Source organism: Ovis canadensis, chromosome 7 (assembly GCF_042477335.2).
Source record: "Ovis canadensis isolate MfBH-ARS-UI-01 breed Bighorn chromosome 7, ARS-UI_OviCan_v2, whole genome shotgun sequence".
In the NCBI taxonomy this organism is placed as follows: Eukaryota; Metazoa; Chordata; class Mammalia; order Artiodactyla; family Bovidae; genus Ovis; species Ovis canadensis.
In genome coordinates, this window is record NC_091251.1 from 100231100 (window position 1) to 100259061 (window position 27962).

Here is a 27962-nt window from a genome sequence, read left to right on the forward strand (position 1 = left end):
CTTTTATGTCTTTCAGATCACATTAAAATATTTCACTCGAATCAGGAAATCTGTTGTCCTTTTCAGTCCCATCCTGAATTCATGGTCTTAGTTGTTAGAAGCATCCATAGAAAGCACCCTTCCATCCTCATAATTCCCCATTACAAAGAGTAGCATGGCGTTCTCATTTAAGGATAGTACAAACTGTTTTAGCTGTAAGATGTAATCTGTGAATTACCGAGGCAGACAAGGAGCATGGAGCAGCGGTGTGTTTCCCATACAGCAAGTACTCAGTGGAGTGAAGAACAATTAGAGAGGCAGCCAAGAAGCTGGGGCCAGGCTCAGAAGCACTTACTCACTTGTTCAGAAAATGTTAGACCAAATGCAGCTTTGAGGTACCAGATACCCTATCTGGTATCTTTGTCCTACAAACTGTCTTAAAGTCTAGGTGAGAAGCGGAACTGAGGGACCTTCTTTTCCTTGAACCTCACCTTGACTGCTTAGCCTTCTAAACATTGGAGGCAGGAGGGGTCTCCCAAATGAGAATCAGCCCAAGATCATTTTATAGCAACCAATGCATGAGACATAAGAAATGAAGCAATGAAAAGAATCTAATTCTCATACAAACAAAAGACACATGAGGTGGTTCTCCTGAGAGCCCATTATACAGAAAAGAGGCCCAAGTGGAAAGCTTTGTGCAGAGATCCAGGAGAGTAGCTGACCCACTTTACTTCCATTTATTAAAGCTTTATCCCTCTTAAAGGGCTTCCCAGGTGGCGCAGTAGTAAAGAATCCACCTGCTAATGCAGAAGAAGCAGGAGATGCAGGTTCAATCCCTGGGTCGGGAAGATTCCCTGAGTAGGAAATGACTCCCCACTCTGGTATTCTTGCCTGGGAAATCCCGTGGACAGGAGAGCCTGGCGCGCTCCAGTCCATGGGGCAAAGAGTAGCACACGACTTGATGAGCAAGCACACACATGCCTGTCTAAAAGCTTTCAGTCCTTCTTAAGTAGGTGCTGGCTCACTGATGAATTAATTTTGCCCTCAGCCATTTCAGAGCTTGGAGAAGAGGTGAGAAGAGAAGCTCTGAGCTATCCCTAGTGAAACTATAGGATAAAATAAATTTTCTCATTATGCCAGCTCAGACGTATTAGTGGTAGAGTTACAAAGGATTCTGTTTCACAGGAAACAATTTTCTTTGTATTGCTATGTTGCTTTGTAGTTCATGTTTTACCATTTTACTGTACATGTTTATATCCTTAAGCAAATTTTCTATAATCTGCAAGTTTAAAATTTATACAAATGATGTCTTACTATACATATCTTTGTACAACTTGCTGTTTTATTCAATACAACATTTTTAAGATTTATCTTAGAAGATTCACTTAAAGATAGAAGATGGTAGACTTCAATTATACATGTTAACTTCTGTTTAGCGTCCCACTGTCGGAACATACTTTGTTTTGCTTATTTCATGCCATTTTCTAGTGTGGCTCAATATTTAGGTTGTTTCCAGTTTTCAGCATTTCAGTTAAGGCTAGAATGAATGCCCTGCATGTGTTTTTATTCATGTCTGTGCCAGAAGTGAAGTTGTCTATGGGTATATCTATAATTTTACCAGATATTGCCAAATTGCTCTCCAAGTTAGTATGCAAATTTGCACTCCCACTAGCAGCAGGTAATGTCTCCTTGATCTTTGACAATATTTGGCATTGACTGTAAGTCGTATAGTATAAACCAGCTCAATAGAGGTTAAGCAAGATTTATCCTATAAAATACTGTATAAAATAAATACCAACAGCTTTCTCTCATTTTAAGTTCCTCACTCCTACTGAGAATCTGCAGACTTTGAGGGGAAATAAACTGTGTGTTTCCTGTTTCCTTCTTAACTCTGCGAAGCCCCAGTGCGAAGTTTCCCATTCAGTTCTTAGTTTGGAGCCCATCTCTTTATCAGAAGAAACTTGTCTTTCTGCTTGAAAATGATGTTGTTCTTCTGAAAAGTGAAAGTGTTAGTCGCTCAGTTGTGTCCAGCTCTTTGCTACCCCATGGACTGTAGCCCACCAGGCTCCTCTGTCCATGGAATTCTCCGAGTGTTTTTGCCATTGCCTTCTCTACGGGATCTTCCTGACCCAGGGATTGAACCTGCCTTTCTTATGTCTCCTGCATTGGCAGGTGAGTTTTTTATCCCTCGTGCCACCTGGGAAGCCCAAGATACACACTACATTATATAAAATAGATTAACAGAGAGCCACTGTATAGAACAGGGAACTATATTTAATATCTTGTAATAAATTGTAGTGGAAAAGAATCTGAAAAAAGAAAAAAATCTATATATGTAAAAAACAAAAAACTAAATCACTTTGCTCTCTACCTGAGACAATGTAAATCAACTATGCTTCATTTAAAAAAGAAAAAGATAAAACACAACAAAATCTCCAAAGCAGATAATTATTACTGAGCAACCAAAAATGAAGGCATCAAAACTGTTAAAAAAAAAAGGATGTTTTCATGGAAAATATTATTCCCCAAATATGTTCCTTCTTTCCCACTTTAGGATTTCCTTTTCTGGGATGTTGATGGGTAGCTAGGAAATTCTTGAGTTCTCCTTAGAGATGAGTTTAAAATGTGTAAGCAGCATTTGAGTCTCTTGGAACTATGGCTCCCAACAGTTCCTTTCATGGAAAGTCGTAAAGTTATGTCTTAGAGTGGACTATGTAGTTGACCTCATCTGCCATTACCATTGCTGTGGACCCCCTCATGTGCCTTTTTCTTGCATTTTCTACAAAAGTTAAAGCAAAATATTTATTTTGGCTGCTATGTGACAAAGAAACAAAACAAAGCTTCATCATGTAGTTTAGCTTAAAGACTCAGATGTGTGAAAAGCAGATTCCATCTCTCAATTATTAATTTCAATTTGATAAGTTAATTTTAGTAGCATACCAATGTATAGAAAGCTATCTGTTCTTTCAGGATCATGGTGTTGAGATTTTTCTACCAAGAACGGTGTCAGTTTTGCCTCAGTGTTTTTGTTAATAGGAAGTGAAATTTGATGCTACAGTGTTCTTCTCAGTTCAGTTCTGTCGCTCAGTCGTATCTGACTCTTTGCAACCCCATGAACTGCAGCACGCCAGGCTTCCCTGTCCTCCACTATCTCCCAGAGCTTGCTCAAACTCATGTCCATCGAATCGGTGATGCCATCCAACCATCTCATCTTCTATCGTCCCCTTCTTCTCCCACCTTCAGTCTTTCCCAGTATCAGGGTCTTTTCTAATGAGTCAGTTCTTCAAATCAGATGGCCAAAGTATTGGAGATTCAGCTTCAGCTTCAGCATCAGTCCTTCCAATGACTATTCAGGACTGATTTCCTTTAGGATGGACTGGTTGGATCTCCTTGCAGTCCAAGTGACTCTCAAGAGTCTTCTCTGACACCACAGTTCAAATGCATCAATTCTTTGGCATTCAGACTTGTTTATGGTCAGACTCTCACATCCATACATGACTACTGCAAAAACCATAGCTTTGACTAGATGAACCTTTGTTGGCAAAGTAATGTCTCTACGTTTTAATATGCTGTCTAGGTTTATCGTAGCTTTTCTTCGAAGGAGCAAGAATGTTCTCATAGACGACTGAAAGTAGTTTGACGAGGATGGAAAGTTTGAAATCACTGAATTATTGGGCTTGAATAAACTGAGTATTTCTTGATTAGTTTATCAAGTAACTACTAAGTGCTTCTCTGTTGGTATATGTCAGGCACTGTGCTAAGTGTTAATGATACATTGATGATCAGAGAGAAGATATCCCATATCTTGTCGAGATCTGAGGTCTAGCTTTTATCATCTTTTTATAAATGTGGTTTTTAAGGATACAGAATTCCATAGCCAAGTGGAAGGATCTTTGATCTTTATGGCTTTAACATTTAACTTGAAAAGTAACATAAAGGATGTGTAATATGTGACTTAAGACTACTTGTGTATGCGTTCTATTAGGTTTCAAGTATTTTGACTGCAGTATGAATTTTTATTATAAATGTGTTTTGTAGTCAATGGTAAAAAAGAGGAAGGTGGAGACAGACATACAGAAAGAAACCATAGAATGAAGTGACCATTTTTAATATGCAAGTACATAGAAAGAAGTGGAAGCAAAGGCTGAAAAGTGTGATAAAGTATATAAGTTTTGCAAGAAAAAAAATCTTCAATTAGTGTTAAAAAGCTAAAAAGACATTTTTTCCTTAGTGATATTCTGACTGTATCTTTCTCTGCTTTAGTTTTGCTAGCCAAAGGGATACAGAATTAATATAAAATTGTTCCTTCCTCCAAGAGGCCCAAATGAGAAATATTGGCAAGCATGTTGGAAACAATTGTAGTAATTATGGTGAAGAATAAAAGATGCCAAATGGGAAAGATGTTTAAAAGACTAGGTAAGATTTCTGTTTCTGGTGGATAAGCTTGTATTAAAGTGACCCTGTCACTAATAGCAGCTAGAAAAGCCAGACAAAGCCTGAAAATGATCAATCTGTAGACATCAGAGACCTACCAAGAGAGAAAGGGCTCAAAGGGCCAAGGTCCTGTAAAAAGAGAAGAAAAACACAGAAAGGTGAGACCAGAAGTCTCACCAAAAAGCATGTATTTTCCCCTCAAGATGTTTCCTAAGAAGCCAGGCAGGAAGTGGCATCCTCGAGGCTGAGAATGTGAGCAGGACCTTCAGTAGGAACCTTCAGTTTCATGGAGCTGGTAGACAGAAATTGAGTCCAGATTTATCAATAAGAAGGAGCCTTGGCAATATTCCATTCCTGAGTATATGCCAACGGAAATGCAGACATATTACATCATAGTCTCTACACAAAAATATTGATAAACACATGGTTTAAAATAACCCCAAGCTAGAAATAACCTCAGGGCCATGGCCAGTAGACTCAGTAGACTGTGCTATATTCACAAAATGGAATACATTTGATGACTACAATGTTGATGTATCTACAACAACATAGATACATCTTATAAACAGAATATTGAGTAAAGTAAGTCAGATGAGAAGGATGCATATTATAATTCCCCCTTACATAAAGTTTTAAACAAGATAAACTATTCTATGGTGGTATAAGTCAGTTATCTTTGAAGAAGAATGGAGTGAGTGAGGAGCAGGAGGGAGGCTTCTGACATGTTGGTGTTTTTATATTTCTTGGTCTCGACATTGAGTACGTATAGGTGATCACTGTGAATGTTATTAGAGCTCTTGATTTGTGTACTTTTCCAGATGTATGCTTTAACTAAATTAAAAATAAGTCAGCCAAGAGATAAACAATATGTTTTGCTTGAGAATGCCTGAAACAAATTTGAAAATTGGCCATGATTATTTTGCAGAAATAGATGGAAGAGATAGGGAAAGAATGTTCCATTAAAGGAACAGTCTAAACCAGATATATGTAAGTGTAAAGATTTATGTTATTCTCAATTAACAAGTGTTTGAGTGTGCCTACAAAATTCAGTATGTCTGGGGAAAAGAGTAGGAGATTAGGCTGAAGATATAGGTTGGATCCTGTTTGTAGAGTGTCATAAATTAATGGCAAAACATAAAGAGATGGCAGGTTCTTGAGCAGAAAGTATAACACAGAATTTTGGATCAGGCTGCGTTTGAAATACTAACAGCTCGAGCAGGTTTTGCCAGTGAATTTTGAGTTTGGAATTTGACTTTCCATTTCCCACAGACTGCTTCCTTCCCAGCATATATGTGAGTGCAGAGTCTCTGTCTCATTTTAATTAAGTCTTTGACTTTTAGCAACGCAAGGTAGAGTGCTTTGGTTTTCATAAATTTGCATAAATGACTCCTTTTATATAACTCTTGCCTGTCGTGGTCCCTCTCCTTTGTAGATGTCATTAGGTGAATTCCCTGGCTTTAAGAGGGCCTACCCCAAGGATCTCAGTGGCCAGTCCATGTTTTGACGCAGATAGTCCACATTCTGAGGAAATGCACCCTAAACTATACTGTATTCCAAATGGTCTATGGATTGGCAGGAAGAGACCATAAACACACATTTCATTTAATTTCTTACTTATTTAGGGATAAAAGTGTTGGGTTGGCCAAAAAGTTTGCTCAGGCTTGTCCCATGGATGTTCTAAAAAGCCTGAATGAGCCTTTTGACCAACCCAAAATTATCCCAGACATGGTGACCACATAAGACAGAAACAGGTGTAATGTCTTCTAATGCAGATTTGCTTGACACCTGAAGTCGTTTACAGCAGCAAGCAGCAGCAGGAGATACTGTTCATTTGGGGTTGAGTCCTTCAAAGTTTCTGGAACACTCAGGCCTGCCCTGTATGCTTGGGACTTCTGTCACATTCTAAAAGAATTGATACCAGTAGCCTATGCATGTCTGTTTAAAAGACTGTTTTCAAATACTGGAATCCCTTGGCTCTTTACCCAAATGAGACATAGCAAAGCCACTTCATCTAGAGGGGAATCAGCATCTATGTGCGGGACAGGCAGCTTTGCTTCTAGCTTTGAGGTGTTCTGGAAGACATTTTTCCATATTGAAACCAATACCATGAGTATGTATTAAGTCGCTCCAGTCATGTCCAGCTCTTTGCGACCCCATGGATTTAGCCTGCCAGGCTCCTCTGTCCATGGGGATTCTCCAGGTAAGAATACTGGAGTGGGTAGCCATTCCCTTCTCTAGGGAATCTTTCCTATCCAGGGATCAAACCAAGGTCTCCTGCATTGCAGTCAGATTCTTTACTGTCTGAGCCACTAGGGAAGCCCCCTTTGGACCTTGGGCGTGTTTTAATAATAGGCTATGGCTGTGTGGAGTTATGTACGTCTCTAGAGGGCTGTGGCATAGAAGAGTCACAGTTTATGTGGAGATTACATTCTAAAATTGATTCATTGGTTAGAAAAAATGCTTTTAATTAACTTTACCCTTAACAAGCCTTTAAAATCATCCCCTGAAGTCCAGGACCCTTGAAAGTTTGAAAACCAAGAGCTACATCCTGACATCTCTGTGCATTTCTGTTAAGGCAACTCTTGCCAGAAGATAGAAAAGCCAGAGCTAGTTGGAATGAGGCCAAACATCAGGTGGTAAATAGACAATTCTCTCACCCCCTCTCATTTCCTTCTGAGCATGGGCAACTGAATTTTAGTGAGTTACTCTTTCAGTTCAGTTCAGTTCAGTTGCTCAGTCGTGTCCGACTCTTTGCGACCCCATGAATTGCAGCACGCCAGGCCTCCCTGTCCATCACCAACTCCTGGAGTTCACTGAGACTCATGTCCATCGAGTTGGTGATGCTATCCAGCCATCTTATCCTCTGTTGTTCCCTTCTCCTCCTTCCCCCAATGCCTCCCAGCATCAGAGTCTTTTCCAGTGAGTCAACTCTTTGCATGAGGTGGCCAAAGCACTGGAGTTTCAGCTTTAGCATCATTCCTTCCAAAGAAATCCCAGGGCTGATCTCCTTCAGAATGGACTGGTTGGATCTCCTTGCAGTCCAAGGGATTCTCAAGAGTCTTCTCCAACACCACACTTCAAAAGCATCAATTCTTCAGTGTTCAGCCTTCTTCACAGTCCAACTCTCACATCCATACATGACCACAGGGAAAACCATAGCCTTGACTAGACAGATCTTAGTTGGCAAAGTAATGTCTCTGCTTTTGAATATGCTATCTAGGTTGGTCATAACTTTTCTTCCAAGGAGTAAGCATCTTTTAATTTCATGGCTGCAGTCACCATCTGCAGTGATTTTGGAGCCCCCCAAAATAAAGTCTGACACTGTTTCCACTGTTTCCCCTTCTATTTCCCATGAAGTGATGGGACCAGATGCCACGATCTTCGTTTACTTGTGCTAATAAGTAAATTGACTTGTGTTATGCTTTAACTGTTTTAGGTTCATTGATTCACTTTTTTGTAGGTAGCGTGTGGTGACAAAGGTAAAAATGCAGTGACGATGCCTTAGTGAAGAGATCTAACGCTGGTCAAGGAAACTGAAAAATAAACAAATGCCTGTCGTGCAGTTTGTGAAGTGCTTTAATGAGACGCTGCTTCAGGGTTTCAGGATCATAGCAAAGGGGCCAGTAAAGCAATCAGAAAGGGTGTAAATGGGGGCGTGTGGTCCAAGCCACCCTCTTTTCTCATGCGATTACTGCGTCAGCCTTCTAAATGCTCTTCCCACTTCTGTTTTCTCTTCTGGTTTTCCCCTTTCCCCAAGTCTATTCTGGCTCCCTAGCATCCAGAATTTTCCCCTTAAAACATTAAAAGAACACACCCCTCTCTGCACAGAACCCTCCAAATGCTTTCCGACTTGCTCAGCAGCCGGGCTCAGGTTCTTAGGAGGCCTGTGAGACCCTGCAGGCTCTGCCCTTACCACCCCTCTGCCCTCACCACCCCTCTGCCCTCATCTCCAGTTTGCCCCTCACCGTTCCCCCTGATCCAGCCATACCAGCCGCCTTGATGATTTTTGAATGTCATTTACTTGACTGCTCAGAACTTAAAGAGCTACTGTCTGTCTGCCTGGAATTCTCTTTCCCTAAATGAGAATTAGGGCCTGATCCCCAACGATTTCAAGTTCTTGCTGAAATATCACAGTATTTTAAAGGCCTTTCCTGGCTATCCTGCATAAGTAGTAGAAACACTCCATCCCATCCTAGCACATGCATTCCCTTTTAGCTTGCTTATCACCATATCATATACTATATGTTTGCATATTTATTTGTCCCACACGCTTAGATAGTAAGGTCCATGTGGGTAAGATTTTATTTTTACTTCAGGACCATGCCTGTGCATAACAGTATTCACTCGATAAATATTTGTTGAGTCGATAATTTATTTTTCTTCTCTTACAATGTCTTCCACATATGTTTACCTAATATGGATGGATAGATGAGTGATGGATATATCCTCTTGGCACCAGCAGAAGGAAATATTCCCTAGTGGACTGTTTCTCTGGAATAACGTTAACAGTCCTTAATGGGAACAGAAGATTTAGTCAGAACTTGTCAGGAACTCTTAGGTTCTGCTGAGATAACACCTCAGTCACAATTGGAAATGCCATTTAATCATTTACAATGATTGAAAGCAGAGTTTGGTTTAGGGGAAGGCTTTTGCTGGGCAAAAGAGCCTCTGTCATATTGAAAAATTTGATTGGTAATACCTGGTTAGCTGTTAGATTAAACATCTGTATATATATGGGCTTTTCTGGTAGCTCATCTGGTAAAGACTCTGCCTGCAGTGCAGGAGACCCTGGTTCAATTCCTGGGTCAGGAAGATCCCCTGGAGCAGGGATAGGCTACCCACTCCAGTATTCTGCTTCCCTGGTGGCTCAGATGGTAAAGAATCCGCCTGCAATGCATGAGACCTGGGTTTGATCCCTGGGTTGGGAAGATCCCCTGGAGGAGGGCATGGTAACCCACTCCAGTATTCTTGCCTGGAGAATCCACATGTACAGAGGATTCTGACAGGCTACAGTCCATGGGGCTGCCAACAGTTGGACACGACTGAGCAGCTAAGCACAGCACAGCACAGGGTGTATATATATGTATGTGTGCATGGGTGTGCACCCATCTACTTTTCTTTGTGTATATTGTGTGTTTAATATGTACTTTTGTATATGTAAGCATAATATGTATATACATGACCTAAAGTGTCAAAGGATCTTCAAAGTCAAAAGATTTGACCACCGCAAAGAACTCTGAAGGTTCTGTAGAACCCTTGATGCTTGAAGAGCTAGAAATATGAGGAAGGCTTACAGAATTCCCCTATGCACTTTCAGCTTACTAGTTACTACTTCTGGCTGAGGCTAGACCTACGGCAGTGAATAGCAGCAACAACAAAAGTCCCTGTTTTCATATAGCTTATGTTATGGTAGCTGGAAACAAGGAGTAAGAAAAGAAACCTAAAGTATTGTATATGGTGATACAAATGCTTTGAGGAGAGGAAACAACATAGAGCATGGTGAGGGAGTGCAAGATGACGGAGTGCCATTTTAGAAAGTTGGGTTGGTAGTGAGCTGATGTTGCTCGACAGGAAGTCAAGGATCAGTAATTGCAAAGACCTAAAAGGAAGTGACTATCGAATTCAAGGGATATATAAGAGAACATGCTAAACAAGACCAAGCTGTGTGGAACCTTTAAGCCATGATAAGGGATTTGGATTTTATCCTAACTACAGTGAAGAACCATTGGGCACTTTTTAGCAGGGAAGCGATTGATCTGCATTTAGAAGCATCCCTTTGACTGGTCTATGGGAATGGATCATAGTACGCACTAATAGAGACAGAAGATGGTCAGGTGGCTGCTGTTACCAGGCTGGCAAGAAAATAGAGCCCTTTGAACAAGAGTAGTTAACAATGAGATGGTAAGAAGTGGATGCATGAGGGGTGTATTTTGGAGCTGGAGGCAGTAGGATTTATTGATGAATTGAGTATTGGGTATGAGAGGTGAGTAATTGAGGATGTATTTATTAGGATGTTGTAATATTACAAGCTAAGTTGTAATATGGCAACAAATAATTCCAGAATACCAGAGGCTTACAACTGTTCACCAACACTTTATATCCTTTGTGTGTTGGCTGGAGGCCTTGGTATTTTTATTACTGTTCTCACCTTGGAACATGGGATGACAGGGTCACCACTCGTGGGAACATTGGTGGTTGACACTGAAAATGGAAAAGAGAAATTTAGAGGATTTCAAACCTGGAACAATGAAATGTTTGGCCTGAAATGACACATCACTTCTGCTCAAAAGGAATTGGTCAAAAGTAATCACACAGCTCCACCTACCACAAGCAGGCCAAAACATACAATCCTATCTCACGCTAGGGAGGTAAAGAGTCAGAATTTCAGACGGCAGCACTGTGAATCCATGACATCGTCCAGATTAGAATAACTGTTAATAACATTGTCTAAGTGGGGATGCTTAGAAGAGTGAGCTTGGGAAAGGTGAAATCAATATTTCTCTTTTAGCCATGTTTAATTTAAAAGCCTGTTCAGTGGAGATATCAAGAAGACAGTGGGAAATGTGAGTCTGTTGACCAGAGGAATGTTGTGGGTAGAGATGTAACTGTGAGCATCAACCACATAATTATAATATTGAAAATAATGAGACTCACAGATTGTAGCTGAATCAAAAAGAGGGCCGAGAGCAGAACTCTGGGACTCTCAGTGGGTAGAAGTCTTACAGAGGAGTAATCAACAAAAGAAACAGAGACATTATTTAGGTAGATAGAGACATAAGTACAGGAATCTTAAAAGAACTTGCGACGCATATCTTGTGAGAAGAACACTGAGAAGTCAAGGGGCATGAGAGTGAATCATTGGTTCTGGCAAGGCATTGCCCACTCCTGGGGTGTGCCATGGGCAAGAGACTAATTTGAAGTGGCTTGAGGAGAGACTAGTAAGTGTGGAATTGATGAAAGTAGCAACAGACAACTTTTGGAAGAGTTTTTCTCTAATCAGAGAAGTTACATGGGGTCTTTAGTGAGGAGGAACAGGGCATCAAGAAGAGAGGGGCTGAGAAGAGGGAGAAGATGTATAGACAAGAGGATGATTTTGTCTCTTGAAATGCTTTGACCTAAAAGAAAGGCAGCTGGATCAAAAATCCTCAGATATTAGTTGGAGATATGAATCTGAACAGAGAGAGGAATCAGAGCTGGCCTGAATATGGCATAAATATTTAGAAGCCCTCTGTTTAAGGAGGAGGTAAACCTGGGAATGCAGATGAGTTGTGATGGAAAATGTGTAGAGAATGAAGCGTGGGAAGATGAAGGTTGTGCCTTAGGGAACACACAGTAATAAAATTAGGAGAAGAAACAGTAGCTAGTATGAAATGGGAGAAATAGGTTGACTAGGTTATGTGTCATAGAATTCAAAGAAAGAGAGTTTCAATATCTTTTAAGAGGTTTTTCCTTCACGTTCCATGGTCTCATAAATATACAGTCCACACTCTATACCTTGATGCCAAATTCTCTGTAGACACTATTACAGTTGGTTAAATATATCGCTAAGAACTGTGGAGGGCTTCCCGGGTGGCTCAGTGGTAAAGAATCTGCCTCCAATGCAGGAGACTTGGGTTTGATCCCTGGTTGGGGAAGATCTCCTGGAGATGGAAATGATAATCCATCCCAGTATTCTTGCCTGGGAAATCCCATGGATAGGGAAGTCTGGAAGGGCTATAGCCCATGGTGTCACAAAGAATAGGATATGACTTAGTGACTGAACAAAAAACTGTGGAACAGTTAGGATAACGTTTTTTTTGTGTGTGTATCAAATACATGGGATTGATGATGTTCTTTCTGCTGTTGTTTCCTCTCACTGTCTTGAAATTTCTCTAATGAAGTTGACTTAAAATATATTGTTAGTACCATAATTATCCCTGTCTTTTCTTCTCCTCTTTCTCTTCCATCTTCACCATCATCACTTGCCACTATCATCATTATCAAAATAATTGTCATCACCATTAAAACCTCATTAAAGTAATTATTTTGGTATTTTAATAATAATTGGGCTAGAGCTACTGAGAGGCATGCATTTTAGAATAGCAGGGTATATTGACAGCACTCTTGATTATATGTTGAGTACTTATGGAGTGCTTATTTCAAAGGTGAACTTGATTCCTGTCCTAAGTTCTTTCAGTTCAGTTTCTAGGAGAAATAACAAAAAATCAGGAAAGAAAAGAAGTGCTCAGACAGGAGGACAGAAGATTAAGGCCTCAAGCTTATGGTGTTGCTAGATTACTTGGGAGAAGTTTTTCCACATGCTCAGGTTGCTGTCGTTCAGTCACTTGCTGCTGCTGCTGCTGCTGCTAAGTCACTTCAGTCATGTCCAACTCTGTGCGACCCCGTAGACGGCAGCCCATCAGGCTCCCCTGTCCCTGGGATTCTCCAGGCAAGAACACTGGAGTGGGTTGCCATTTCCTTTTCCAATGCATGAAAGTGAAAGTGAAGTTGCTCAGTCATATCCGACTCTTAGCAACCCCATGGACTGCAGCCTACCAGGCTCCTCCATCCATGGGATTTTCCAGGCAAGAGTACTGGAGTCGGGTGCCATTGCCTTCTCCGGTTCAGGCACCTAGTCGTGTCCAACTCTTTGCGACCCCATGAACTGCAGCACAGTAGACTCCCCTGTCCTTCACTGTCTCCCGGAGTATGCTATAAGAATCATATGTAATAGTCCTGGAATGTAAAGGCAGAGCAGAGTGCTGACTACATATCTTAATATCAAATGGAGTCAAACTGGCTTGTCTCCATCTTCAAGCTAGGGATAATGTGGCTTTATGACATGCCTTCTCTGGAGTATAATTTGGTTCATTTTCAGTTCTGGTGCTTTTTGGGGCTTCTTAGTCTAACCATCTCCTCCCTCCCTCTTTCTTTTTCCACTCCTCCTTCCTTCCTCCCCAGAACTTCTTACTCCTCCTGTTGAATTTGTTCTATCAGTGACTTGATATCTATCTAAATTAGCCAAGCCAGACTACTGAAAGTCATTATTGGTCTCCCTTTCCTTAAACACTCCTCCAAGAGTCTTCTGTCCCTAAGCCATGTTGACTAGACTCATTGTCCGTCTTACCTCTTGCCCCTGTCTTGGGTCAGCTGTTCATTCTCTTGTAGATTATGGTCATGCTGTGGATCACAGACCACGTGTAGGACAGCAGTATGAAGAATTGATTGGAGAAGGAGCCATTGGAGTTGGGATTGGGGCTCATTAGGAGTCTGTATCATACAAGTCCATGTAAGATTTAACCCAGGCTCCATTTCTCCAGAGCTGAGTTGACCATTCAGCCTTGAGAATCCACTGCATCCCTACAGATTCCTCTTCTAACATAGCTGCACGTATATATGTCTACATGTGTAACACTTCTAGTAAAAAGTTCCGTAAAGTCAGGGACCCTACTTAAAGCCTAACATTTAGTAAGTCCCCTATGTTTGTTTACTGGATGATTGAAGAAAACGGAGGTCTGAACAGGACCAGTGGAATGGAGTAGAGAAAATCAATATGAAAAACTTGTTGGATATGGAACCGAATGGACTTGGTAACAAAACGATACTAAGGACCGTGAGGAGGGGAGGATCAGATATATCTTCAAAAATTTGAACTTGAGGTGACTATTAGCAGATGCAGGGGAATCTGAGATGAGGAATCTGTGAGTTTGTTTTTAAGCAGGTTGATTCTAAAGTTCTTCAGAGAATTTTAATTTTAGGTGAATGATTGTCCCAGTGGACAATTCAATTAGGGTTGTGGGGCTTTGGAAAGTGTTTGCTTTAGGGATAAATATGTGTGAGTGGAGGATATTGCCAGTTGAGATAGAGCCATGAAAAAGGGAAAGAGCGCCTCATCAGATGCTTGGGGAAAGCCTCTTTTTAAGCAGTTTGGAAAAGATGCTGATGATAGGAAGAAAGTGAGTCATCAAGGAGTTACTTGGAAAGTGTGCAGTCAGGAAACCCTGGAAAAGAGAATTTTGAGGAGAAAGTTATAGACAAGAAATAGCTACTTCACAGATATTGACTGTTCTGAGCCTATTTAAATTTAGTTAATTGGACATTTGTAATCTTGTTTTCTTTTTCATTAAGAATAATTTAATCATAAGTTAAAAATGATTTCTCTTAGGAAGCCAGTAAGTTAAAGCATAGTATTTTAAATGCTGCAACAACAAGGGGGCAAAAATTCTCTCTTCTTTCATCCACGATTAAATGAAATACCTGCTATTGATTTTCCTTGGAACTGTGTCCTCTAGCCATACAGTCAAGTGGATAGTGGTAGAAACCAGAGATAAAAACTAAGTGTCTTGACTTATTCAACTGCCACTTGTGACTTTCTGAGCTCACTCTAAGGTGTTAAGCAGTAGATGTTGGTTTTCTGATAGAATTCAAGTTGATGTCTTGCCTTTTCTTTGTGCTGGATCTAGGGGCATTCGAGTTTTCTGTTGACTTTTCACCTGTTCTGTACCTTCATAGTTGGAACAAGAGTAAGAGAGCCCTAGAGAGATCCCAACAATCTTTTTGGTGCAATAGTCCATGGTATCAGCATTATCTTCAGGCCATCCCACAAGGAGACCAGGGAGAAAGATGCCATTCTCATGTCTTGTTCAATCCTTGGATTATCATAAATACAGAAGACATTAGTTTGTCAAAATTATATTAGGCAGAAGTGTTAAATACAGATGTTTTTGTTATTTTATTTTCCATAAATTTGTGTGTTTGCAGTATTTCATAATAAAACATTTCTAGCACCTAGCAATAGTCAGTTAATATTTTAACATTAACTACTGTAAAGTTCCAGATGTCTACTATGCATATAGAATACACAGAAGAACTATACAAAAAAGGTCTTAATGACTCAGATGACCACAAGGGTGTGATCACTCACCTACAGCCGTACATCCTGGATTGTGAAGTCAAGTGGGCCTTAGGAAGCATCACTATGAACAAAGCTAGTGGAGGTGATGGGATTCCAGATGAGCTATTTCTAATCCTAAAAGATGATGCTGTGAAAGTGCTCCAATCTATATTCCAGGAAATTTGGAAAACTCAGCAGTGGCCACAGGACTGGAAAAGGTCAGTTTTCATTCCAAACCCAAAGAAAGGCAGTATCAAAAAATGTCCAAACTACCATGCAATTACACTCATCTCACATGCTAGTAAAGTAATGCTTAAAATTCTCCAAGGGGGGCTGCAACAGTATGTGAACCAAGAACTTCCAGATGTTCAAGCTGGTTTTTGAAAAGGCAGAGGAACCAGAGATCAAATTGCCAACATCCGTTGGATCATAGAAAAAGCAACAGAATTCCAGATAAACACCTACTTCTGCTTCATTGACTAGGCTAAAGCCCTTGAATGTGTGAATAACAATAAACTGTGAAAAATTCAAGAGATGGGAATACCAGACCGCCTGACCTGCCTCTTGAGAAACCTGTGTGCAGGTCAGGAAGCAACAGTTAGCAACTGAACATGGAACTGACTGGTTCCAAATAGGAAATTAATATGTCAAGGCTGTATATTGTCACCCTGCTTATTTAACTTATATGCAGAGTACATCATGCAGAATGGTAGGCTGGATGAAGCACAAGCTGCAATCAAGATTGCCGGGAGAAATATCAATAACCTCAGATATGCAGATGATACCACCCTTGTTGCCGGAAAATGAAGAGGAACTCAAGAGCCTCTTGATGAAAGTGAAAGAGGAAAGTGAAAAAGCTGGCTTAAAACTCAGCATTCAGAAAATGAAGGTCATGGCATCCAGCCCCATCACTGCATGGCAAATAGATGGGGAAACTATGGAAATGGTGGCTGACTTTATATTCTTGGGCTCCAAAATCACTGCAGATGGTGACTGCAGCCATGAAATTAAAAGGCGCTTGCTCCTTGGTAGGAAAGCTATGACAAACCTAGACAGCATATTAAAAAGCAGAGACATTACTTTGCTGACAAAGGTCCATCTAGTCAAAGCTATGATTTTTCCAGTAGTCATGTATGCTCGTGAGAACTGGACCGTAAAGAAGGCTAAGTGCCAAAGATGCTTTTGAACTGTGGTGTTGGAGAAGACAATTGAGAGTCCCTTGGACTGCAAGGAGATCCAACCAGTCCATCCTAAAGGAGATCAGTCCTGGGTGTTCATTGGAAGGACTGACACTGAAGCTGATGCTTCAGTTCTTTGGCCACCTCATGCAAAGAGCTGACTCATTTGAAAAGACCCTGATGCTGAGAAAGTTTGAAGACAGGAGGAGAAGGGGACGACAGAGGATGAGATGGTTGGATGGCATCACTGACTCAAGGGACATGAGTTTGAGCAAGCTTCGGGGGATGGTAAAGGTAGGGAGGCTTGGCATGCTGTAGTCCATGGAGTTGCAAAGAGTCTGAGACTGAGCAACTGAACAGCAAAAACTCTACATATAAATACAAATATCTAAATTCATGTTTTCAACAGTATTTAGCTCATAGACTTCATAGTACTTTTTCTACATTCTATTTTCACTCCAAGTATCATAAATAGCTTTTATGTTAATGCATATATATTTAAAATACTTAAACGGCTTATAATATTTCATAATATATTTGTATGAAAATCTTAAACCAGTCTTATATTGTCACATATTTGCTTCTAATATTTCATCATCATAATCAGAACCACAATAAATATTATTTAATATAAAATTATGTCAGGCAGGAAAATAAACATTTTCTACCTTTGGGATGAAAGAAAATGTAGACAAGGGCATGGTCAGTTAAATGGTCTATTAGAAATGGTAAAATAGTGAACATGTGGTCAGTGCTATGGAAGTTCCAGGAAAGGTCTTTGGTAAACTCTGCAACCATAATTTTGTACTATCTGCTTTGCTTACAGGTAGAAACATCCTTTGTTAGTGCCAGGATGCCCTTAGGAAGCTTTTAAAGAAATACCTGATAGTGGTTACTCCCATGCTAGTCCAAAAATAAACTCTAAAGATTAAAGAGTCAAAGGTAAAAGTGGGTAGGGTTTTTTTCGCAAGTCTTAGCATCTTTCAGGATACCTGTTAGACCTTTAGTAATAGGTCCTTGCCTGTTTTTTGTTTTGTTGACCATTCTAGTTTATCTTGATTAGATGGTACTAAGCTTTCTAGCTACTGATTTGGATTTCAGGGGGCATTGGTAATGGAGTGATACACTGATTTAACTATGCAGCAACAGACAAGTCTTTGTTGAGGTTTTGTGTATGATCAGAGGAGTCCCTAGATGGGAATAATTTTTCTGATAAACAGTAATGGCATTGTGGTTGAATAAAGGATTTTTCTAAACTGTTTCTTCCAAAGTAATTGGAATATAGGAGTCAACCATGGAGCTTAATGGTTTTGTGAATTCATCTGGGAGTCAGGTGGACTTGAGTTCAAATCCTAGCTTTGCCACTTGAAAGGTTTGAGAGCCTGGGTGAGTCATTTAACTCTCCAAGTCTCAGTTTTCTCATCCATAAAGTGGGATGGTGATGTTACCCCCATAGAACTGGTGATTGTTACAGGGAATTCTAAATATAAAGCATTTATCATCACGCTTGGCACCTAGTATATATCCTTTATTATCAGTATTAGATGGAGACAAGTGGATGCCTTAACAGAACAGTCCAGTAAAGCCTTCCCCTGTCTTCCAACAAGTCATCAAGCCCTCTAAGCTTTATTTTTGAAAATTTTCTAGAATCTTTCCCTCCTATTTTTGTCTTCACCTCTCTAGACCTGGACATTACTTTCTATTATTTGGACTTTTTTTTTTTAATATGCTGCACACAGTTGCCATGTTGATCTTCACAAAACTTGTTTCTGATTATGCCTTTCCTGCTGTGGATCCTCAGTGCTTAATCTGGTTTTTAAGACTGTGATTTGGCATGAACTTATTTTATCAGCTTGATTATCTCTTTTTCATTTTCTTGATGCAATTCTCTTCCCCGACACATACATCATCACCAAGCCATAATCATTCTATTCATTGTACTTTTTATACTTCTCATTTTATATATGTCATGCTGCTGTAGATTTTCAAATTGTTTTTCTGTTTTTTAATTCATTCCTGTGGCCATCAGAGTAATCTTTTATGTAATGCCAATCTGATCTCATCACTCTCCCACCTGAGTGATTCCCCACTGCCTTTAGGACCAAGTTCAAATTTTGTAGGAGTTTTTCTGGGGTCTTATGCAGTTATTCTTCTTTACCTCCACCCCTCCCACAACTCTGTGTAATTCAGCCATACTGATCACTCTCTATTCTGTGAATACACCAAGATTTTTCACCCTTGTCTCTCTTTCTCCATGTTGCTTTTCTTACTTTCCTCTTTCTTCTGGCTGATGTAAGTCATATATCAAGCCTCACCTTAGACTGACCCTTCCTCCTACTCACAGGTTGAATTAGTCCTCATCCTTACTTTCATGGTGAGTAGGAATAGTTTTGGACTTTACAGGTGGCTCAGACAGAGATGGTGATGGCACCCCACTCCAGTACTCTTGCCTGGAAAATCCCATGGGCAGAGGAGCCTAGTAGGCTGCAGTCCATGGGGTCACAAAGAGTCGGACATGACTGAGCGACTTCACTTTCACTTTTCACTTTCATGCATTGGAGAAGGAAATGGCAACCCACTCCAGTGTTCTTGCCTGGAGAATCCCAGGGACGGGGGAGCCTGGGGGGCTGCCGTCTCTGGGGTCGCACAGAGTCGGACACGACTGAAGTAACTTAGCAGCAGCACATGGCTCAGCAGCCTGCAGTGCAGGGGACCTGGGTTTGATCCCTGAGTTAGGAAGATCCTCTGGAGAAGGGAACGGCAACCCACTCCAGTATTCTTGCCTGGAGGATCCCATGGACAGAGGATCCTTGTGGTCTACAGTCCATGGGGTCACGAACGGTCAGACACACCTGAGTGACTGACACACAATAGGAATACTTTTCACAAAACCCTTTGTCATGCACACTGCTAACTTTTCTGTCTCTCCTTCTATCAGAGGACTTCTTTGCGGTATCGCCTTCATCCTGTGTTTCCCTGGAGCATGACACTGAATGAATGGATAATGAGCATGTGACTAACTGAGTAAATGTGTGTGTATCTGTTTCCTTTAATGGAGTGAAATCTTTGAGGGACAAGTCAATGCCTTGTTCTTCTTCAGACACTCCACATTTCCCAGCATGGTCCTTTAGAGTAGTTGCTCAATAAATGCTCAGTGTATGAATAACGATATACATGCCTGTCTTCCCCAAAACATGGTGAATTCTTCAGGAAAGAGATTGTGTTATAAAAATTAGACAGCTTCTAGCACAATGAATCGCACATAATCCATGCTTTAATTCTTGTGTTTCATTTTTTGCTTTGAACTCTGGCTTTGGTGGCTTATGAGAATCAAGCATCCTCTCTTATCATATAAGCACATACTTGATTGAACTGTGGGATCAAACACCTGATAGCTAAGTACAGCTGGTCATTTAAACTTCAGAGACAGTGCGTCCTAGGATCCGAGTACTCGTGTTGATAGGCCTGCATAGCTTTCCATTCTTATTTGATTCTTCCTTGTCAAGCCTGTTACACAAAGTAAGTCAGAAAGAGGAAAACAAATATTGTATGTTCATACATACATACATATATAGATATGGAATCTAGAAAAATGGTATTGGTGAGCCTCTTTGCAAAGCAGGAATAGAGATGTAGATGTCACGGAGGGTTCTGTGGACACAGCGGGGAAAGGAGAGGGTGGGCGAATTTCGAGAGTCACATACATACGCCACCGAAGAACTGATGCTTCTGAACTGTAGTGCTGGTGAAGACTCTTGAGAGTCCCTTGGACTGCAAGGAGATCCACCCAGTCCATCCTAGAGGAGATCAGTCCTGAATATTCATTGGAAGGACTGAAGCCGTAAGTCCAATACTGTGGCCACCTGATGCGAAGAAGTGACTCATTGGAAAAGACCTTGATGTTAGGAAAGGTTGAAGGTGGGAGGAGAAGGATACCACAGAGTCTGGGATGGTTGGATGGCATCACTGACTCAGTGGACATGGATTTGAGCCAGCTCTGGGAGTTGGTGATGGAAAGGGAAGCCTGGCATGCTGCAATCCATGGGGCTGCAAAGAGTCGGACACGACTGAGCAACTGAAATGAACTGAACTGAACTGGTGTGTAAAATAGCTAGCTAGTGAGAAGCTACTATATACACAGGGAGTCCAGCCCAGTGCTCTGGGACGACTTAGAGGTGTGGGATAGACAGAGACATTGGCAAGGAGGCTTCAGAGGGAGGGGAAATACATTGACTCATGACTGATTTGCATTGTTGTATGGCAGAAACCAACACAATATTGTAAAGCAATTATCCTGAAAAATTTTTAAAAAATCCAAAACCAAAACAAACCTGAGGAATCTGTGTATGGCAGGCATCAAAGCAGGTAGCCCTTGCCCTGGGGGGAGAATTGCAATGCAGACTCTAACAGGGGCTGGGGAATGAGAAGAGAGAGTGTGTATGCTTCCTTTGGCTACTGTAACAAAGGATCATGAACCAGTGGCTTAAAACAGCAGCAGAAGTTTATTGTCTTATAGTTTTGGAAGTCAGAAGCTCAAAAATCAGTTTCACTGGGCAGAATTCAAGAGGTCAGCAAGCCCCTCCTATGACCGCACCCCAGAAGCTGCTGGGCAGAACTGCTCCTCTTTCAGTTTCTCTTGCTGCTGATAACCCTTGACCTGTGGCCGCATGTCTCCAACCCTGCTATCACCTTTACATCGTCTTCTCTCTGTATGTCTAATCTCCCTCTTCTTCTTATTAGGATACAGGTGATTGTATTTAGGGCCCACCAGGATAGTACAGAATCATCTCATGTCAAGAGCCTTAATCACATTTGCAAAGACCCTCTTCCAATAAGGGAAAGGAAGGAAATGGAACCCTCTCTGGTACTCTTGCTTGGAAAATCCCATGGAGGGAGAAGCCTGGTTCAGGCTACAATCCATGGGGTTGCAGAGTTGGACATGACTGAGCATCTTCACTTTCACTGTTCCAATACAGTAGCATTTTATAGGTTTTTAGCAAATAGGGCCCATTATCTTGGAGAAAAGAAAAATTCAGCCTTCTGCAGAGACAGAATTTTTCCCCCTTTGCAAACTCCAAGTGCTTATTCTTCCAGGATCTTGGTTTGCTTACAGACATCCCTCACGAGTAAACAGCTTCCAAACTGAGGGCCCACATGAAGGAGCCAGGGAATACTGTCAGGAAGGATCTAATTTAGGTCAGTCTGATGTCACTGGACAGGTGGCTAGGGTAACGTTCCTGATTCTCATTATGAAAATAAACAATTCATACTTACTGAGGAGCTGAGTAAGTACTCAAGGAGCTGGCTGGAGGCCTGGGCAGGTTCGCAGGCATGGCCAGGTCCTATGACCTAGCCCCGTTTTGGATGGGTCACGGTCTAGTTCTGGGGGAACAGATGTGCTTGGCTAGCCTGGCACTCGCTCTTCTGTGTCCAGCAGTCACTTTTGCCATCCTTCTCATGAGGAAGGTCACAGGGGATGTTGGTGGTCACTGGGAGGGGAATTCAGGCCTGGTCAAGAGAGAGGCGCTCTGGAATGGGCCCTCATACACAGTCAGAATGGGGTCTTCACTAAGTTTTGAATTAGCAAACTTCAGCAGTTGAGTTTGGGAAACAGACTCACCCTGGCTCCTGCCCACTTCCTTTCCTCCTCTCGCATATAGCCTGGGGAGGGCCTGGATCCCAGGAGAAATCTTCCACAGGGCTCTGACAGGGGCCTTGAGCATGCTTCATTCAATGTACCTACTTGACCATAACCCGCTAACCTAAACCTCAGGCAGGAGAGCCTCCCATTTCTAGCGATTCTCTTGTGGTCCAGCTCGTTGGAGAAGCTGGATTATACTAGAGATCTTAGGGAAACATTGTTTTCTTCTGTTGTGTAGAGGCAGGGTAGTCATAGTTACTGAGCACAGGTTCTCAAGCCAAACTTGCATTTGATTCTGGCTGTAGTATGTAATAGCTCTGTGACCTTAGATATTAAAATCTCTGATTCTCCTTTTCTCTTCTGTAAACTGAAGATAATAGTAGCCAACACTTATATTTACCAAGAACGTCTAAACACCCTACATGTACTTACTCTTCTAGTTTTTACTAGATAATCCTAAAGATAATCATACTATTATTATCATCGTCCCAATTCAAAGATGAGGAAGCTGAGGTACACAGAGGTGCAATAACCTGTCCAGCAAATGTTTGAGCCCACATAGTTTGACTTCAGCAAATGTCTTTTAACTCTAGGTGTGGTTAGGCCACTCAAGATGGCCATTCTTTTGCGCTCTGGACATCTCCTGCTTGAGCCGGCCCTGGTTCACTCACAGAACTCTCCAGTCCTCTTAATGATAGGGCTTAATCCATAACTGCCTTCAGGCTTGGCCCCTGCCCCAGAGGCTGGTTTCCCTGGTAACTCTAATGAGCCACCCTGACGTCAGTACCCCCTATAAATGGCAGCGCCCTCCTCCCCTGAGTAGGTAAGGTGGCTGCCATGCTCTGCCTCGTGCTCATGGTGAGTGTGTTGCTCCAGGACCGTCTCTGTGCACAGGTGAGACCCAGCCCTGTCCAGTAAACCCTGGGTGTCTCTGTCACTGTCTTCAGGTGACTGTTTGGTCCCCAGTCTGGGCAGCTGCAAGGCTTGATGGCCTATGTGGTGCCACTCAGCAAGTGAAGAGTGCTTCACGAGGCTGGGGGAATGCCTGTGAATGCTGCATTGTCAAGAGATAAGCACGGGAATGGGAAATGGCAGGGGTAATCCCGAAGTGGCTGTCCACCAGCATGCAGGGCCCTGTGGCAGCTGACCACCATGGGAGACATATTTCTCTTCCATTATATTGGAGGCATCCTCTTAAACCTCAGAGTCTCTTTCCCGTTGAAAAGTAGCAGCCCCAAGCTCCTGGCTCATCTGACTGCACGGGGGAGGCTAGTGAACACAGACAGAGTCTCAAGGACTGAGGTTATCTGTCCAATACTTAGATATTATTTGACCCCTCAACAGTTATAGACACAGGCTTTAGGGATATTAATTGGGGGAACAGACCTGTGAGTTGGACGTGGCCAGTTACCTGGAAGGGCTTGCTTGGGGCCTGTGGCAACAGCAAAGTAGTAAGAGTATCCTTGGGCCTCTGGGGCAGCTATGGATGTGGGCAGAGCTGCCATACAGTGTGATGGGCACCAGCCCCGTGCATCTACAGAGCACTACAGCAGGTGGAAGACCTTACTAATGGTCTACCTGGGTCATCAAGTGATGCAGAAAATCACTATTCAGGGTCTGAAACAGCTGTGTATGATATAAGGACCACCTCCCCCCCACCATGGACATTGGATAGCGACCCAGGAATCCACTTTACCAGCCACGAAGTTTAGGAATGGGCTGATAAAAATGATACATGCTGGCATTTTCACCTGTCCACAGCTCCACTGATCTCTGGCTAATTGAAAGGATGAACAAACTGCCTTAACAGTTGAGAGGGAAACCCACTCTCTCGACACGAGGACCAGGGGACTGACTGGAGCCCTGCTGCTGTCACTGAACGTCCCAGGAACAGCCATCCCAGTGTCTGTGGCATGTTAACCAGCTGGGCTCAACCGCTAACCACTGAGGGACCCCTGCCCACTATCAGTCAGGACAGTGGCTCAGGTTTGCCCTAGCCACAGGACCCACCCAGGGGGATCACATTATAAAAAGCCGTGGGGTACGTCCCCGGTGGTTTGGATTTGCACCTCGTGGGGAACAGGAGTAGAAGAGAACTTAGATTTCACCTGTCTTCTACCTGCCCCACTTAAGACCATTGAGATGGTTAGTCCGGGCCCTCTACTGGAGGAGGGCACCGTCATATTAACCCTGCGCTCTGCTGTTAACCCGCCTCGCCAGTACTTGGCATCAGCTGTGGGGACTGAGGGTGCTGGCCAGCACAGAGACCTCAGGCAGGGGCGGTGTGATCTCGGAGTGCTGCCGTGGCTTATATTTTGCTTAATAATCATAATCTTCCCTGTTTTGTGCCTGTGAAACACCATTAATTTCCATTTGCCTGCTAAACTTCCATTTCATCCCTAGTCTGAACCAAGGTTTTCTGTTTGCAGACTGGGTGACAATGGTGACCTCACTGTGAAATGAGTCTGATGGCTGGGTCTGCAGTGAGATGCCGTTGTTTTCCTCTTCTGGACTTGCATGAAAAATTGACCCAATAAGTGCCTGGCTTCCTCTTTAGCTGCTGTTATTGTCTTGCATTTGTGGTCTTTGGGTACAGTGCACCTCAACATGCCTGACCACAGGGGTACTGCAGGAGAGGGCTGACCAATATTACTAGGGTCCCGCAGGGCATGTGGGGGTGGAATGTGTGGTCAGGCAACTCAAGATGGTTGCTTTCTTGCTCCTTATATATCTTCAGCTTGACCAGTCCCTGCTTCACTCACATGGCTATGCCATCCTCTTACTTGTAGGCCTTAATCAGGAACTGCGTCCCTGCCCCCTGCCCCAGCCCTGGTTTCCCTGGTAATTGATGAGCCAGCCTGGTGTCAATTCCCCAGCCTCCTCCGCCCCTGAATAGGGAAGGTGGAGGCCGTGTCCCACCTGCTGTCTGCCGTGCACAGTGGGATGTTGCTCCAGGACCTTTTTCTGCAGATGTGTAAGACCCTCTGGCCAATAAAGTGGTGTTTCTGTAGCTGTCTCTGGGCTCTGTCTTTGGTCAGGAAGCTGGGCAGCTACAAGGCTTGCAGTCCAGTACCCTAGTTATGCTACCTCTCATTCTCAGGTTGATATGAGGCTCCAAGAGGGCGGCCATCCACCACAGGTAGACTTGGAACGTTCTGGGTTACCTGTTGTCCGGGTGAATTATTGCCCTCTTTTACTCTCAAAAGTAGTGTTGTGTCTTGGTTTGGCTATTTGTCATATGAGGATTAAATTCTTTGTGTAGAATACTGAGAACAAAATGTGTCCCACGAAAGGCCTTCCATCAAGGTTAGCTGTTGCTGTGTCTAGTACTGCTACTCTTACCGTCATCCTTGTCGCCCTGGCCCGTGGTCATTCTGAGTCTGGGAGGCTTTGAGCTAGTCGGTTCATTCAGGTTCTGCAAATGCAGCATCGTGGGAGTCACCATTCCCCATTTTCACAAGCATATTAGGCATTGCCCATGGGTCACAGCCCGGCAATCTTTCCCATTTTGTGCCCTAGGCAGCCTCTCTTAATTGATCAAGCTTGACATGTGAAATTAAAATTATTTGCCATACCTAGTTTCGTTGAATCTAAGATCCCAATGTAAGGTAGCTGAATTTAAGCTGAACTTGTGGGTTACTCCATTTATATTGAAGCTTATTTGATTCCTAATAGTGATAATGAAATTTGAGTATATTTAGGCACCCTATATTCCTTTCCTGAAATATTCCTCTCTGCCTATTTCTCTATTATTTTTACCTCTAAAAGATTTTTAATTCGTAATAGTTCTCTATTACCTGCCTGCAATTTAATATTTCATTGTAAAAGACTATTGAAATGCATAGAAATGGACAAAATATAAATAAGGAGGAGTGAGTTGTGATAGGAATTATAGTTGATACCTAAGATCCAAGACTTAGAAAAGCTTTCTTTAAATGTGATTTGTGTGACTGGTAGTGAAATTCATGTCAGGTTGGTTTTATGTGGCATAAGGGACATCTAGTGGTTATGTGGTTCTCTGCAGATGACAGGTGTAAATCCTGGGACTAAGGGCCATCTCCTTGAAAGGGTGCCCTCCAAAGGAGGTTGGCCTCATATTTTCCACAACTCTTTATTTTGATGTTAACAAAGGGTACAGACACCTGTTTAGAAAAAAAAAATCCACTTGAGTTCTAGAATTTCTGTCTATATTACTGTTAGTTTGAATTCAACTCTTATTTGCCCATTTGCACAAGGTTAGAAATGGTTCTGTTATCAGGCACCTGCCAACCTGGCATATTCTTCTTATACTCTCCTTACCCCTTCTGCTGATTGCAGAGGGGCTCCTCTGGACCACTTTGAAAGGCCATCTGATTAGAGCCTTTATTAGACTGGTAGCAGAGCTGCTTAGCAGGCCAGGCAAGAAACAGGTGATAATTGCTTCTGACAGCAGAGCCCCTTTTTAGAAAGGTGGGGGACCATCAGGAAGCCATGCCTCTCTTATATAAAGCCCATATGTAATTTATACAGATGAATGGGCTTCACGTTGTAAGAGAATGAACTGCAAAGCCCCTGTGTGAGCATGCCATCTTGGTCCTCCTGGAGCTTGTGTGTTGGTCAGCGCCGCTTGGAATTGTCTGTCACTGTCCGTGGTTCTGAACCCACTGCTTCGATTTTTCTGGGCTGCATGGAATTCTTGGCTTTCCTGATATGCTGCTATTGTTGCCAGCCACCTATGTTAGACTTCTTCAAGGTTCTGTTTCATTGAGTCCTTTATCGTAGTTCTGCCTTTGGGCCTTTCATAAAATCTTTCTTCAAAAGCTATTTGGCATTCCTCCTGGAATCTATATTTTTGCAGGATAGTTGGTAGCAGCTAGAAGTTGCTAGCTGTGGTCAAAGGCTTCACTGTTGGGGATTCATTCTTGTTCCTTTTTTTTTTTTTCCATCTCTGAGTGCAGGGGATAAGGGCTCTGAGGTATTGTTTCAAAATCTGTTTTCTCTGACAGTCCAGTCTACATGGTTGTAAAGAGGTGAGCAGTCATCTCTTAGCAGGCTGCAGAGTGAGAGGCAGTTCTGGTGCTGAGCTTCGTCAGGCAATCTCCTGGAGCATCTTGCTAGAATTTGCAATTGGGCTTTTTGCTGCTGCTTCTCTTAATGTTCTGCCAAGACACACAAACTAATGACAGCTGCCATTCGAGGGAGCAGAAGTTTCCATATTTATAGCTTAAAATATAAGCACATTTCCTAAGCATACACAATAGGGAAAGCAACTAACTATTCAATGGTTCCACCAGATGCTTTTAACTGTGTGATACTTCAGTTTTCTACATTCTTGTCTCCTCACTTACTGTCAAGCAGAATGAATGTAGAGGCTTCTTTTTGCCTTAAAGTCCTCTTTGACTTAGAGGCATCAGGATATAGACTGATTTTCCTTGCCCTTCTTTCTCTCCATTCTTCCCCATTCTCCTAAAATATATATACTGACTTTGTGCCAGGCACTGGAACAGACCTTGGGAAACACAGGAAAAACACCAAGTCTTCCACTTGAGAAACTCCCAGTCTCCTGGAGATAGACAGACAGTTACAGCACAGCATGATAAATTCTGTAATAGCAGATTATGGAGCTATGGGAACAGGGGGAAGGGAATCAACTGTGGGTGGCAGTGGAATGGGCGAGAATGTCGGGAAAGGCTTCCGAAGTAGGTGATACTCGAACTGTGCCTCTCATGTGAGCAGTAGTTATTCAGATGGAGAATCTAGGTGAGGCTTATGCCAGAGATGGTTTATTGGAAGAACCGCAGAACTTTGGCAAGGTTGGTGATGATGAAGATGGATTAGATCAGGAAGACTTTTCTGTAATGCTTAGAAGTCTGCATTT

General features: G+C 42.3%; 1 protein-coding gene across 1 annotated transcript in view; it reads left to right on the forward strand.

The window, feature by feature from the left end:
• Positions 1 to 27962, forward strand: part of LOC138444253 (neurexin-3) — an 819713-nt gene that overhangs the window by 457960 nt on the left and 333791 nt on the right. The window lies entirely within an intron of this gene.